Raw genomic sequence first — 16,282 nt, forward strand, 5'->3', positions numbered from 1 at the left:
TGGGCTATGTACAGGTGCAGTAATCTGTGAGCTGCTCTGACAGTTGGTGGTTAAAGCTAGTGAGGGAGATAAGTGTTTCCAATTTCAGTGCTTTTTGTAGTTCGTTCCAGTCATTGGAGGCAGAGAACTGGAAGGAGAGGCGGCCAAAGAAAGAAATGGTTTTGGGGGTGACTAGAGAGATATACCTGCTGGAGCGTGTGCTACAGGTGGGAGATGCTATGGTGACCAGCGAGCTGAGATAAGGGGGGACTTTACCTAGCAGGGTCTTGTAGATGACATGGAGCCAGTGGGTTTGGCGACGAGTATGAAGCGAGGGCCAGCCAACGAGAGCGTACAGGTCGCAATGGTGGGTAGTATATGGGGCTTTGGTGACAAAACGGATTGCACTGTGATAGACTGCATCCAATTTGTTGAGTAGGGTATTGGAGGCTATTTTGTAAATGACATCGCCAAAGTCGAGGATTGGTAGGATGGTCAGTTTTACAAGGGTATGTTTGGCAGCATGAGTGAAGGATGCTTTGTCGCGAAATAGCATAATTTTACCCACAGTCATCACAAATGACTAATTTGTTATGCCTTTTATTTGTGTAGTTGTTGCTGTTTCCCAGGAGGATAGACAACATACTTTCTTACCTATCTTTTATGGCTATTAACGTGCAGGTGTTTTATTTAAGCAATGATGCCTGGGGGGGTTTGATATATGGCCAGTATACCACAGCTAAGGGCTGTTCTTAGGCAAGATGCAACGTGGTATATTGGCCATATGTCACAAACCCCCAAGGTGCCTTATTGCTATTATAAAATCGCTACCAACATAATTAGAGTAGTAAAAATAAATGTTTTGTCACACCGGCTGTCAGCCAATTCAGGGCTCGGTCCACCCAGTTTATAATATGTGTTTTATCATGTGTCTGTCACTGGTATGGGTCCTGACTTTGTAATTTTATTGATTGATGATGCTGAAGTGATGAAACAATTTCCCAAATTGGGATTAATAAAATACTACTGTACTCTACTCTCTCATGATGGATATTGAAATATAACATTTTAACGTTGTGAATGCCAGTTTATGTGGCCAGGTCATAAGTTGGACAGCCGGATGTAACGTCAACTTAGCTAGCTAAATTGGTAGCTCTGTCATTGCAACAGCAGGAATGATTCCAGTGCCACTATTGTTCTCTTTCAGTTACTCTTCAATGCAGCCATGCCTCCCAACGCCTATAACCGTGCTAGCCAAGTTGGCCCAGCTGCACCCATTGTGATTGAGAAGCTGATGCCCTGGGTAGAGGATTGGGATGACCTGGATAGCACCTGCAGCTCTCTGTGTTTCTCTGCTCTGTCTGAGGTGCGTCTGCTGGCTGCAATCAGGCTGGCCAAGAGAGATCTGAGGAAGAGACGAAAGGAATCATTGAACAGCTCCCCCATCAGACCACAGCCAGAGGGAGACCACTACCATCAAGAGCAATGTGGAGCAGGTAAATAAGGCTCACTCCCCTTTCACTTGTACAGTTTATATCAATTTTACTCTGCGATTAATCATTCATCAACCTTTATAATCGATTATCAACCTTGATAATTTTTCAATTTCAAGCAGAAGAGGGTTTTTCCTAAGGGGAGGTCAAAGACAGAAGTGACTCGGTCTGGAGCCAAGGTGCTTGTATACACCTCCCAGAAGTATATCTCTGTACCCCCTGGGCCTGATCATGGCCTGTCCCCCCCAACCAGAGACCCAGGCCCAAGGCAGACAGCCAGCCAGGAGCCCCAGACAGCACTCAGCCAGGAGGCCCGCAGACTGCAGAGAGAGGTGGCCAACTACATCCAGAGATTAGATCAGCTCACAAACAGAAGTAACTCCACATAATTAAACTTACCCATGAGTTTACCAGTCAAATCGCCATGGTCAGAGGTTCTAGGCCTGTTGTAGTGATTATATTTCTATGGGTAACACAGCTGGAGTGGCGCCTTGTTGGCATACTGTGCATTCCAGGGTCGAATGGTTGCAGAGCCCTTGGAGCCTGATGAGCAGCGCAGGGTGGTGGTCCGCAGACAGGAACAGGCAGCCCGCTCTGCACGCATCATCTATGTGCTACAACAACAGGCGAAAGAGATCCAAGAGGATTTACACAAACTGCGCTCACAGAAGATTGATCACACAAACAAAGTAACTCTCACTTAATAACCAAAGCTGTCATACTCTGATGAGGTTCATGATGAGGACATGACAAAGACTAACACCATCTCCCTCGCCTTCCTTTTCTCAGTCCAGATCGATGGACAGGTTGGCTGCTGCCCAAAGAGGGGCGATCAGGGCCATGCAGAGGTTCACTAATCAGCTGTCTGACATGTCTGAGGGTAGGATGCCCTCCCATTGTAAAGAGCTGGGCCAGCTGATCCGCCAGCTTTCTCTGTGCTCGGCCAAGGTGGAGGTGGGCCAGGGATCAGCCATCCCAGAGACTGCCCTGGACATCCTGCAGAAACTTGGGGTCAGTCATAGGCTGAGTCCCAAATGGCTCCTTATTATCTTTATAGTGCAGTACTTTTGACCAGGGGCAGGGCCAAAGGTCTCTGTTCAAAAGTAATGCACTATATATGAAATAGAAAGCCATTTGCGATGCATCCATACAGTGCCTTGCAAAAGTATTCGGCCCCCTTGAACTTTGCGACCTTTTGCCACATTTCAGGCTTCAAACATAAAGATATAAAACTGTATTTTTTTGTGAAGAATCAACAACAAGTGGAACACAATCATGAAGTGGAACGACATTTATTGGATATTTCTAACTTTTTAAACAAATCAAAAACTGAAACATTGGGCGTGCAAAATTATTCAGCCCCTTTACTTTCAGTGCAACAAACTCTCTCCAGAAGTTCAGTGAGGATCTCTGAATGATCCAATGTTGACCTAAATGACTAATGATGATAAATACAATCCACCTGTGTGTAATCAAGTCTCCGTATAAATGCACCTGCACTGTGATAGTCTCAGAGGTCCGTTAAAAGCGCAGAGAGCATCATGAAGAACAAGGAACACACCAGGCAGGTCCGAGATACTGTTGTGAAGAAGTTTAACGCCGGATTTGGATACAAAAAGATTTCCCAAGCTTTAAACATCCCAAGGAGCACTGTGCAAGCGATAACATTGAAATGGAAGGAGTATCAGACCACTGCAAATCTACCAAGACCTGGCCGTCCCTCTAAACTTTCAGCTCATACAAGGAGAAGACTGATCAGAGATGCAGCCAATAGGCCCATGATCACTCTGGATGAACTGCAGAGATCTACAGCTGAGGTGGGAGACTCTGTCCATAGGACAACAATCAGTCATATATTGCACAAATCTGGCCTTTATGGAAGAGTGGCAAGAAGAAAGCCATTTCTTAAAGAAATCCATAAAAAGTGTTGTTTAAAGTTTGCCACAAGCCACCTGGGAGACACACCAAACATGTGGAAGAAGGTGCTCTGGTCAGATAAAACCAAAATTGAACTTTTTGGTAACAATGCAAAACGTTATGTTTGGCGTAAAAGCAACACAGCTCATCACCCTGACCACACCATCCCCACTGTCAAACATGGTGGTGGCAACATCATGGTTTGGGCCTGCTTTTCTTCAGCAGGGACAGGGAAGATGGTTAAAATTGATGGGAAGATGGATGGAGCCAAATACAGGACCATTCTGGAAGAAAACCTGATGGAGTCTGCAAAAGACCTGAGACTGGGACAGAGATTTGTCTTCCAACAAGACAATGATCCAAAACATAAAGCAAAATCTACAATGGAATGGTTCAAAAATAAACATATCCAGGTGTTAGAATGGCCAAGTCAAAGACCAGACCTGAATCCAATCGAGAATCTGTGGAAAGAACTGAAAACTGCTGTTCACAAATGCTCTCCATCCAACCTCACTGAGCTCGAGCTGTTTTGCAAGGAGGAATGGGAAAAAAATGTCAGTCTCTCGATGTGCAAAACTGATAGAGACATACCCCAAGCGACTTACAGCTGTAATCGCAGCAAAAGGTGGCGCTACAAAGTATTAACTTAAGGGGGCTGAATAATTTTGCACGCCCAATTTTTCAGTTTTTGATTTGTTAAAAAAGTCCAATAAATGTCGTTCCACTTCATGATTGTGTCCCACTTGTTGTTGATTCTTCACAAAAAAATACAGTTTTATATCTTAATGTTTGAAGCCTGAAATGTGGCAAAAGGTCGCAAAGTTCAAGGGGGCCGAATACTTTCGCAAGGCACTGTATATTTAATCCACCTACAGGTCACTCTCACCTCATTACACAGAAGATGGGCACCAGAACATTTCCCCAATCAACTACTGTACATCTATTGGTAATTTTTGATAAGTTGCTCCCTTATACATCTATATTAGGTTATACAAGCAATACTCCATTGAATAGCTTTGGTTTTTAAATCTAAAGAAAGTGGAAATAAATGTGCTGGACAAAACCATAGGTAGAGCTGTATTATACAGTACATTTCATTTAGATTTTATTTGGCTTCTTTAATTTGAATGTATACAGAATATATTTGATTTTCGTGTTTCTCTCTGTGTCTCTCAGACCCTGGATACTGCTCTCAGGAGCAGGAGAGTCCAGTACATAGGAGGCACGCCCGAGCACGCAGTTCCTCCCCTGCACGCTGCCACAGGTCTCCACATCGCAGCACGTCTCCCCCCCATCCCCGTGCACCCAGGGGCCCTGCCACCAGGAGTCTCAGAGGACCTCGTAGAGCAGCAGGCCCCAAGAAGTCCTTCCTTGGTGAGCAACGAGCAGGTGTTCTCATTCTAATTCTAGCTGAATGACTCAGCATTCAGAGACACTCATTATCCCAGTCAGCTGTGCTGCTGAAGCTATTTTATTAGCATTTTAATAAGGATAGCCTAATTATCTAGTCTTTGTTTTATTGGCTCATTATTCCATATCCTCATAACATCAATAACTCATGTAAATTAATTTCATACATCATTAAACCGGGAACAACCAACACAGGAAATGTGTCAGACAAATCAGCATCCCCCATCCTACAGTTGAAACCACAGTCACACAGACACAGCCGTTGATAAAATATCTGATCCAAAAATAGAACATTTATTGCGTGGGTGGAACGATTCCTGAAATTGCATTTTTAATTTGAGCGTCTCGTGTCTTTGTTGTTTTCCCTGTTCTTTCATTGTGAACGAGGTAGCAGATTATTCCGGTTCCCATGGCTCAGGAAATTACCTGAAGGCGTAAGTGCTGTGTGAGTTTGGGCCTCCCACTGAGCTTGAATCACGGCACCAGGGTGGAGATTAATGAGGGACTGGCTGACTGACACAAAGAGGGGAGAGCAGGGCCTGCGTCCGGTTCTCTGGCCATGGGTCTCCTGCAGGCAGCTCATTGTGTGGGTTGTTAGCTCCTACTGTGTACAGTCTCCCTGTGGGAGATATGATGCAACCACCACACACCACGAGAGGGTTTGAACTGGATAGTATGCGCAGGTCTCCTTGGCAACTAATAACAGTTCTCACTGTCAATGAACAAACCCCCTACTGTACCTTCTCCACACTGCTAAACAAGCAGCAGGCGGGTGTCTGTTTGTGTGCTAGTTGGCCAGATAATTGTGTAGTCTGTCAAAGGAGCATGCAGGTGTTAAGGGCCATACATACGGGTTTGATTAGTCATGCCAAGCACTGTAACACTTATCTGTAAGGGCCTATAGAAATGATTAAGCACATAGCCTAGCTGTTCAAGTGTTTCAAAACAACATTTCAATAAAAATTGATGATGAGCCAATGTTGTGATGTTAGCAAAATAGGAGAGCGGTCCCTCAGCATGAGCAGCCACCCAGAGTCACAGAGCCTCCTCCACAGCTGGATCGCAGACAGGTGCTCAGGGCTGGCCTGGAGAGCCTGGTCCATCTTAGAGAACTCAGGGAAGGTGGGGTACAGGTCCCCAACAGTCAAGGAGGAGCACTGCACCCCGACAGGACAAAGGTCAGTGAGTTTAATTAGTACATTTTTGGTGCAATTACATTTATTTTAATATGTCTATTAATAACGGTCTAGCCTGAACTATTTGCACTACATTTGTGTCTCTTAAACATTATCTTTGTCCAGAAGCAGGGAGCCCATGTGAGGGATGCAGGTTTCCAGCAGCCAACAGTGGCTTCCAGGCTGAGAGTGGGTCAGTACCCACAGAAGGAGGCCTCTGTGCCCTGGATACCCACGTCACCTCACTCTCCTCCTAAACAACAACAACAGTGGTGAGATCAGAGGAGAGCACTCTCTCTTGTCCTCGGTCTCTCTTTTGTAACTTACTCTTGCTGCATACTCTCCCTCTCTTACAGTCTCTCTTTTGATTCTATTTTTTTCTAATCTACTTGTTTTATGTGTCCATCTCCCCTCAGAAGAGACCAGAGCCTCTGTCTCTTCTCCCCTCTGAAGCCCTCCTCAGGCACCTCAGAGCAGCAGCTGAATGGTGTGGTGACAGCAGAGCAGGACTATTGTCTGACCTGTGATAGACAGAGACATGCCCACAACGAAGCCCTCAGGTCACTGATAATAACAATAATGCATTTTATTTGCAGAAATCTTTTCATTTACCACATAAAACATAAACCATTGGAGATGGCAAACAACCTTGTGCCTTATTAGCATCACAGTTCCTTACTAGTCTCATGTATGAGGTTTTAGTTGATATATAATACACTGCATCACCAAAACTATGTGTACACCTCTTTGTTGAACATCTCATTCCAAAATCATGGGCATTAATATGGAGTTGGTCCCCCCTTTGCTGCTATAACAGCCTCCACTCTTCTGGGAAGGCTTTCCACTAGATGTTGGAACGTTGCTGCGGGGACTTGCTTCCATTCAGCCACAAGAGCATTAGTGAGGTTGGGCACTGATGCTGGCCGATTACGCCTGGCTTGCAGTTGGCGTTCCAATTCATCCTATTGGTGTTCAATGGGGTTGATGTCAGGACTCTGTGCAGGCCAGTCAAGTTCTTCCACACCGATCTCGACAAACCTATTCTGTATGGACCTCGCTTTGTGCTCGGGGGCATTGTCATGCTGGAACAGGAAAGGGCCTTCTACCAAAATGTTGCTGCAAAGTTGGAAGCACAGAATTGTCTACAATGACATTGTATGCCGTAGTATTAAGATTTACCTTCATTGGAACTAAGGGGCCTAGCCTGAACCAAGAAAAACAGTTCCGGACCATTATTCCTTCTCCACCAAACTTTACAGTTGGCACTATGCATTTGGACAGGTAGCATTCTACTGGCAGCCGCCAAACCCAGATTTGTCCATCGGACTGCCAGATGGTGAAGTGTGGTTCATCACTCCAGAGAACACGTTTCCACTGCTCCAGAGACCAGTGGAGGTGAGCTTTACACCACTCTAGCCAACGCTTGGCATTGCGCATGGTGATTCTGGGCTTGTGTGCGGCTGCTAGGCCATGCAAACCCATTACATGAAACTCCCGGGGAAAAGTTATTGTGCTGACGTTGCTTCCAGAGGCAGTTTGGAACTCGGTAGTGAGTGTTGCAACCGAGGACAGCCGAGTTTTACGAGCACTCGGTGGTCCAGTTCTGTGAGCTTGTGTGGCCTACCATTTCGCGGCTGAGCCATTGTTGCTCCTAGACGTTTCCACTTCACAATAACAGCACTTACAGTTGACCGGAGCAGCTCTAGCAGGGCAGAAATTTGACAAACTGACTTGTTGGAAAGATGGCATCCTATGAAGGGGCCACGTTGAATGTCACTGAGCTCCTCAGTAAGGCCATTCTCCTGCCAATGTTTGTTTATGGAGATTGCATGGCTGTGTGCACAATTTGATACACCTGTCAGCAATGGGTGTGGCTGAATCCACTAATTGGAAGGGGAGTTTTGTATAAATAGTGTGTATGTGTTATAGCTGTGTGGACTGGCAGAATGAATGAACCAATGGAAACTGCCCAGGGAACAGTTAAATTATGAGTTTGCTCATTTTGAGTAATTAAGTCATTTAAAACCCTGATCTAAGACCCCACTTGCTGAAAGCTGCAAGCAATACTCTGATTCCAATTGAAAGTTAACCTCTCCAATAAATTAAATCTAGGCGCTTGCTTGTTAGATTGGGGACATTATTTTTTTTAAAGCACCTGATGGAAAGCAGTGCCTGCCTGCCCTAAATTCAAGTGCACAGCAACCCTCTACACTAATCAAAACTTAATTAGTGAAATTGAGGTCTATAATTAATCAAATGCCTGCAGCCTGATTTTGGTGGCTGACATTAGGAATGGATTTTTATTTATTTAACTAGGCAAGTCAGGGCCTTAAGAACAAATTCATATTTTACAATGACTGCCTACCCTGGCCATCCAGATATGTGGATCTCTAATTGAAACATTTACATTACATTTACATACATTTAAGTCATTTAGCAGACGCTCTTATCCAGAGCGACTTACAAATTGGTGAATTCACCTTCTGACATCCAGTGGAACAGCCACTTTACAATAGTGCATCTAAATTATTTAAGGGGGGGGGTGAGAAGGATTACTTTATCCTATCCTAGGTATTCCTTGAAGAGGTGGGGTTTCAGGTGTCTCCGGAAGGTGGTGATTGACTCCGCTGTCCTGGCGTCGTGAGGGAGTTTGTTCCACCATTGGGGGGCCAGAGCAGCGAAACAGTTCTGTCTTGTGTTGTCTTTATGTGAATGCACAGGCAAGCCTGGATTGACAGAATGACCATGCAGTGACTGAGGGACCTCATTCAGCTGAGTAAAGATGAAGCAGAACGCATCCAGAGAATCCAGTACACTAGTGTAGTACTACGTCCTGTACACACTCCCTGTCATAGCCTGGGAACAAATATACTGTTCGTCTACCCGTCAAGCTAAAAGTGGAAGGTCAAAATGTTCAGTAGTTGTGTCAAGGTACTAATTCCTCAGTGTGAAATTATGACAACTTAACACATCCCTGAAGCCCTTCAGGTTTGTGACAAGTATGAGTCTGGAAATCAATGGATAAACCATATGGCCAAGCCAGAGGGGATTCAAGTTCAAAATTCAATTCAAATGAAATGCCGCCGATAGGGATTGCTGCCGTTTTACAGGCTGCTAACCAACTGTGCTATTTTGTTCGTTTTTTTTTCTGCGTTGTTTGTAACTTTTTTTTAAAACGTATTTTCTACCTAATGTTGCTGCTAACGTCTCTGATGACCGAAAAGATTACTCACCTCAAACTGGACAAAGATTTTTCTTTAACGTGTCTGACGCGAAGGATATACTGGGGCTTCCGTGTGGCGCAGCGGTCTAAGGCACTGCATCTCAGTGCTAGAGGCATCACTACAGACACCCGGCCATGATTGGGAGTCCCATTGGGCTGTGTACAATTGTCCCAGCATCGTCCGTGTTTGGCTGGTATAGGCCGTCATTGTAAATAAGAATTTGTTCTTAACTGACTTGCCTAGTCAAATAAAGGTTAAGTACGGGCCCAAATCCCCGTCATTTGCATGAAGAAAGACAGAGAAGAAGGGGGATGAAGTCCGGCTGCCTTCTGAGAATTCATAGGCTACTGAGTAAACCTCCACCTTACCCCTACCTACATGTACAACCTCCACTACCATAGTTCCTGTGCTCAAGGAAGCGAAGGTAACCTGCCTACATGATTACTGCCCCGTAGCACTCATGTCGGTAGCCATGAAGTGCTTTGAAATGGCTCACATCAACAGCGTCCCAGATACCCTAGACCCACTCCAATTCGTGCTTCGTCTCCTCCTGGTACCCCCTGTTCACCCTCGACTGCATGTCCAAACACGACTCCAACACCATCATTAGGTTTGCTGACGACACAACAGGCCTGATCACCGAAAACGATGAGACAGCAGTGTTGGGCCAGGACAACAACCTCTCCCTCAGTGTGAGCAAGACAAAGGAGCTGATTGTGGACTACAGGAAAAGGAGGGCCGAACAGGCCCCCATTAACATTGAGCCTGTAGTGGAGTGGGTCGAGAGTTTCAAGTTCCTTGGTCTCCACATCATCATGGTCCAAACACACCAAGACAGTTGTGAAGAGGGCACGACAACACCTTTTCCCCCTCAGGAAACTGAAAAGATTTGGCCCCAGATCCTCAAAATGTTCTACAGCTGCACCATCGAGAGCATCCTGACCGGTTGCATCATGCATCACTGCTAGGTATGGCAACTGCTCGGCATCTGTAAGGCGCTACAGAGGGTAGTGCGTATGGCCCAGTACATCACTGGGGCCAAGCTTCCTGCCATCCAGGGCCTATATACAAGGCGGTGTCAGAGGATAGCCCCAAGAATTGTCAAAGACTCCAGTCACCCAAGTCATAGACTGTTCTCTCTGCTACCGCACCTCAAGCAGTACCGGAGCGTCAAGTCAAGGACCTCCTTAACAGCTTCTACCTCCAAGCCAAAAAACTGCTGAACAATTGATCAAATGGCCACCCGGACTATTTACATTAAATATTTTCTTAACTCTTTCTTGAACTGCATTGTTGGTTAAAGGCTTGTAAGTAAGCATTTCATGGTGAGGTCTACTCCTGTTGTATTCGGCGCATATGACGAATAAAGTTCGATTTGATTTCAATAACTTATTGTAGACAGGATTCAAAGACACTATATTGTCACACCAGGCTTGCGCATGTGTGTGTGTCAGGTCTGAGGTGGGCTCTCCAACCCAGTGGGCTGAGAGAGTTGAGCAGGGAGGCCTGAGGGAGACTTCAGCCTCTCTTGGACCAGGCCCAAGAGACATTTAAACTATCCCTAAAAAAAAATAAAGGGTTGTATGGACACAAAAAATAGACAATCCTTTTGAGTTTTTTCTTGCTTTTCAGCAGGCAGGGGAATAAACAACTGAATGTGTAACTTTGCTGTCACTCAATACCCACATTGTTGTTACAGAAGAAAAGCCTGGACCAAGGAAAGCTTTCCCCTCACTCAAGAATTCCACTGCCCTCAGAGGAGTGGGAAAATCAATACATCTCATTTGTAATTGAAAAATCCATACAGCTTTAACCACCATATTTGTGCCACCACAGTGAAATGAATAGGGAATTAGCATCTAGGCCTAGGGTGTACTGCTGCAGCCTTGTGTATGTGCTGAGTGACAAGACTGAGTTAGAGTAGGAGTGGTTTGTGTTAGGTAGGAGAAGGTCAGTAGTGGTGTGGTACTGAGCTTGCCCCACCTGTGTACCCCAGCAGATAGGAGCTGCTGCCTCTCAGACCCGGGACAGAAAGGCCACATCGTCACTGAGGCATCGGCTGTCTGAGCAGACAGAGTGAGTAGCCCTGTCATATTGTAATGATACTGACTTATATTATATTTCTGTTTTTCTCAGTATTTGAGTCCCAAATGCCCATAGGGCTTTGGTCAAAAGTAGTGCACTATATAGGGAATAGAGTGCCATTTCGGGAAACAACCATGAAGTGATTCCATCAAATGCATGTGATGAGCTCTGTGCTATCTACCTCCCTCTCCAGGCTGCAGAGTGCGCTAAGGTGCTGAGTGAGGCCCTGCTAGAGGAGCTGCTGGCTGATGCAGTGCTGGCCACCTGGGTGGCGGAGACAGACAGATGGAGGGTTTGGCACAGCTCCAGGCCCCCACCCTGGAGAGCGTGCTGCTACGCATGGAGGAGATGGAGGTGAGCCCTGAGCATGTCCCTAAGGAAAGACCACCACACAAAGGTCACAGGGAGCTTGAAAGGACACCGCTAGTTAGTTTGTCATGCAAGGCCTGTGTGATGTTTGACAGCTTGGGCAAGCTGTGCTATGGGGATACAGTGAATACACTGTCCAGTCCTGTCCGGATTTGTATTATTGTTTGGCTGAAAAATGTATTTAAATAATATACTTATTTTATCATCTATGTGTCTGATCAGAAAGACCAGGAAGTTGTGAGGAGGCACTTTTCTACCATCACGTACTCAGACCCTCACTACTGGGACAAAGGGGACACAACTGGGGAGTAAACAGGCCAAGTAACTCCTCCACACAGTTTTGCATGAGGGTTTGAATTGTTGTTCCTCTGGTGCACTGCAGGTGGAGGTATTGTCTTAGTGCTGTTTCAGCCAGTTGAGAGCAAGGCTATCCCTCTTCCTAACTCTCCTTTTCCACACCTCTTTCTCCCATCCCCATCTCTCTCTCAAGGCCCTAGAGGCCTGCTCCAGGCCAGTCTTTCCTCAGCCCGTCAGGATCACCGGGCCAACACTGAGACACACCACCACGGCTGACATTGTCCTGGAGAGCCCTGTGGAGACCGGGTGTTTTTTCATCTGGTGTTGCCAAAGCGCTCTTTTCTCTGAATAGTCCTATGCACAGAATTCAATATAACATTGTGTATTGTTACAGTATCTGTATGTTAATATTTGTAGTAATCACCATGCAATACTGCAGCCACCATCTTAGAGAAAGCTTCAAGCACTGTCTGAGTTGAATGGGTTGATGTATGGACAGATGGTTTGAGAAACAGAAATATATTAATAAGGAATATATGACATTATATACTGGGTGGTTCGAGCCCTGAATGCTGATTTGTCTGACAGCCGTGGTATATCAGACCATACACCACGGGTATGACAAATAATGTATTTTTACGGCTCTAATTACATTGGTAACCACTATAATAGCAATAAGGCACCCCAGGGGTTTGTGGTATATGGCCAATATACCACAGCTAAGGGCTGTGTCCAGGTACTCCACGTTGCGTCATGCATAGCCCTTAGCAGTGGTATATTGGCCATATACCACAACCCCTCATGCCTTATTGCTTAATTATACATTTATAATTTGTTGATGTTGCAGATTGTGGTTAATGGTTATGAGATGCTATACTGGGTGATGGGCCTTCTGCAGTCTCCTCTAAATGGGAATTCATTACAGAGGGTAATGGTGTATGACATCACTTAACCTGCTGTATTAGCTGTACCTTATCAGGCAGGAACTCATAAAGGACAATATAACGAGACAAAACTGATGCAGAACATTGATCCCCTAAATTTAAGACAGTGAGAAAGTGCCCAACAAAACCACTGTCCCAAAAACTGTCAATTACTTTATTTTACAGCTGACGTCCACTCCAGACGATCAACAAAACGGATGGAGGTGGAACGTTGTTTATGCCTTTCCCAGAATGCACTGCTTTGTTGTGCCTCAATTCTGGCTGTTCTTCTCCACCCCTAATCTCTCCAGGCTGCTATGAGACCAAACCTAACCCCTTCAAACACTAACCCCCCCCACCTCACCCTCTGGCAAGACATAAAGGGAGTGCATCAGTGTGCCTCTGCCTCCCTCCCCTGCCCAGAGGTATAGCTGTAGCTGCCATTGCTTAAATTACTTAGGAATGAAGGAAGAAGAAGGAGGGGAGAGAGATGAGAGCCAACGGGTGACAGGGGAAGTAAGTTGTTGAGAGTGGAGCAGAGCGCACATGCCAGCATGATGCAGTGAAAACATATTCAAGCAGCTGCACCGTTAGCATATTAAAGACAGATTAGTTCACTGTTCCTGGACCTTCTGGAGGGGCTCAGACCAACTCTTCTGTGACTCATCTCTCACTCTGTCCGTTTGCTTTTACCTATCCATCTGTAACCTATTTCTGACTCTAAAGACCAGCAGAAACTACAACCACCACTAACTCTTTGCTGTCTGTTTTGTGGGTTGGGAGGAAGATGTGGTCAACCCAAATTCCATTCATAGCGCAGGTTATGACTTTGCCTAGTTATTTCATATGGTTTATGAATAAAATAACACTAGCAGAACTAACTGACCATGGCTTTCTTGATTTTGCATTGGTATTGATTGGCCAGATAGCTTTACTTCTACCCCTGTGTTGTAGATACTAGCTACCTGTATCTTCCTGCCTCTATGAAGAGAGCATTAGACTCGCCCAGGAATGTCTGACGCTGTGTCTTCCTCCCTCTCACAGCCCAGTGAATTACAAAGTCCAATGGGACTTCTCACCCCTGCCTGACTGGCAGGTAATTTCATTGGTGTGTTAGACAAGGAAAATGGCCTGAGCCTCTGACAGGATTCCGATAAAAAGACTAGCAGAGTGCGTCATGAAAATTCTCTCCCTTGTATTTCCCTTGCTTTACCCCCAGTAGCTGTATAAATGAGATAATGTGAATGAGATAATATGAAGCCAGGTATTTTTTTGTATTGATGACTGCACTCGTGTGAAAGCACAACACAATGATTGTATGTTGTGTCCCTGAGAATGCCGGGCAAGTTTTCATCGCATTCTATCTCATTTGCAAAGCAATAGGGATTGATTGTCTCATCCCCTACAAGCACACAGAGCACGTTCAGGAGTTCTTCCCTCCAGTCTTTCTATTATCCTTGATTATGTGGAGAAAATTAGTCAGCCAAACACTCAGGGCTGAAAATGATAGATTTTTATGTGCCAACACACAGGGAGTATTTTCTTCCTCCTTCCTTCCCAGTATGTTTCCCTGTAGGCCTGTGTTCTGAGCGCTAGCTTCAAAGGGTTGACAAAGATACAGGTGCCAATAGAGATTGATTCCATACTACACCAGGACAAAAAAATACTATGATTTGGGCAATTTTCACTAAATGTCATCCATCAAATGGTCCTTTGGAGGAAAGATTGTTTACATGTATTTGACATTTGTATTTAAAAGCATAGTTGAGAAATAATTCATTTTGGCCTTACCTTTAAGACTCCATAATGCAGCAGTCACCAACCCAGGCCTTACCTTTAAGACTCCATAATGCAGTGGTCACCTACCCAGGCCTTCTTTAAGACTCCACAATGCAGTGGTCACCTACCCAGGCCTTCTTTAAGACTCCACAATGCAGTGGTTACCTACCCAGGCATTCCTTAAGACTCCACAATGCAGTGGTCACCTACCCAGGCCTTCTTTAAGACTCCACAATGCAGTGGTCACCTACCCAGGCATTCCTTAAGACTCCACAATGCAGTGGTCACCTACCCAGGCCTTCTTTAAGACTCCACAATGCAGTGGTCACCTACCCAGGCCTTCCTTAAGACTCCACAATGCAGTGGTCACCTACCCAGGCCTTCTTTAAGACTCCACAATGCAGTGGTCACATACCCAGGCCTTCTTTAAGACTCCATAATGCAGTGGTCACCAACCTTTTCCTCGCAGTCAAATAGCAAGCCAAAATCTACCGCTCAGATTTATTTTTGTTGGTGAAGCACTTTCAAGGCACAGCTGAGTATAAATTGAAATAATTAGCAAATAATTTACATGGTGCTTTCAAGACAACTAGGGAAATCTGGAAAAAACGAGGTCAAATCATGACATCAGTGATTTTCCATTCGTAAAGTCGGAACTCCAGAAAGATGCCCAAGTTTTCTACTTGGAATTCTCGTTTTTCCCTGAGTTTCCAGTTGTTTTAAACGCACTGAAGTTGGAAGTCTGAGATTTCCGAGTTCCCAGTTGTTTTGAACGCAGCATTAGTCTCAGCGGAGGGAGGGAGAGAGCAGAGGGTTCATCTCTCACGGTCCCTGTTCTCTTCTTTCTTTCCTCCGGTAGGAGACTGTCCAGAGAGAGGGGACATGTTTTCCACCTGATGGCTAAATTCAAGTCAAACCGCATCTGCGTTGGGCACAAATTCATGGTCCTATGATCAGAGAAAGTTAAATATTCCTTTATATTAAAATAGACACGATGAACTGCTAATAATAATACAAACGCAAGGCTATCCATATACTGTATTTAGATGCTCATTTATTGCAGCTGAAGCTCGAGTGGAAGGAGGCAGTAGATCGTTTTATGTTTTGTAATAGTGCAAAATAAAAACGAACACATGAACTCGCTCATAAAAACAGCTCTGTGTTGTCTCTGCTCATGGTTTTGAAAGTTGTGAAATCTCACATAGGCTAGTATCAAATTTAACGTGGCCGGGGTTGTGGAAGCTGTAGTGATTTGAGCTATCAAATTGGCCAGCGCAGTAGGCGCACTCGATTTAGCGACAGATCTCCCAGTTTAGCCTCAGCTCTCTCTCGGCGGAGTTTGTCTTTTCAGACAAATTAAATGGTTCAAAATGGGAACATTTTGCCTACCTAGTGCACAGGGCTTCTGAACCAAGTGCACCTACTGCAAAACAGCGCAACATGAATAATATTAAAAAAGGAGTGCAAGCCTTTATCATTGGCTGTTCTACAGAAATGTTTGGTGATCGACTAGACTGCCTTGAAGATCAATCAGTCGATCGTGATCGACCGGTTGGTGACCACTGCCATTTAATCTCTAGGTGTTTAGAGCAAAAATTGGTGTCATATGAACGCCTTGAGTGGTGGGTGTG

General features: G+C 45.2%; 1 pseudogene; it reads left to right on the forward strand.

The window, feature by feature from the left end:
- The first annotated feature begins 905 nt into the window (after positions 1 to 905).
- On the forward strand, positions 906 to 15,731 carry LOC135553412 (protein moonraker-like; annotated as a pseudogene).
- Positions 15,732 to 16,282: the final 551 nt, after the last annotated feature.

This window comes from Oncorhynchus masou, chromosome 13 (assembly GCF_036934945.1).
Source record: "Oncorhynchus masou masou isolate Uvic2021 chromosome 13, UVic_Omas_1.1, whole genome shotgun sequence".
Taxonomy (NCBI): domain Eukaryota; kingdom Metazoa; phylum Chordata; class Actinopteri; order Salmoniformes; family Salmonidae; genus Oncorhynchus; species Oncorhynchus masou.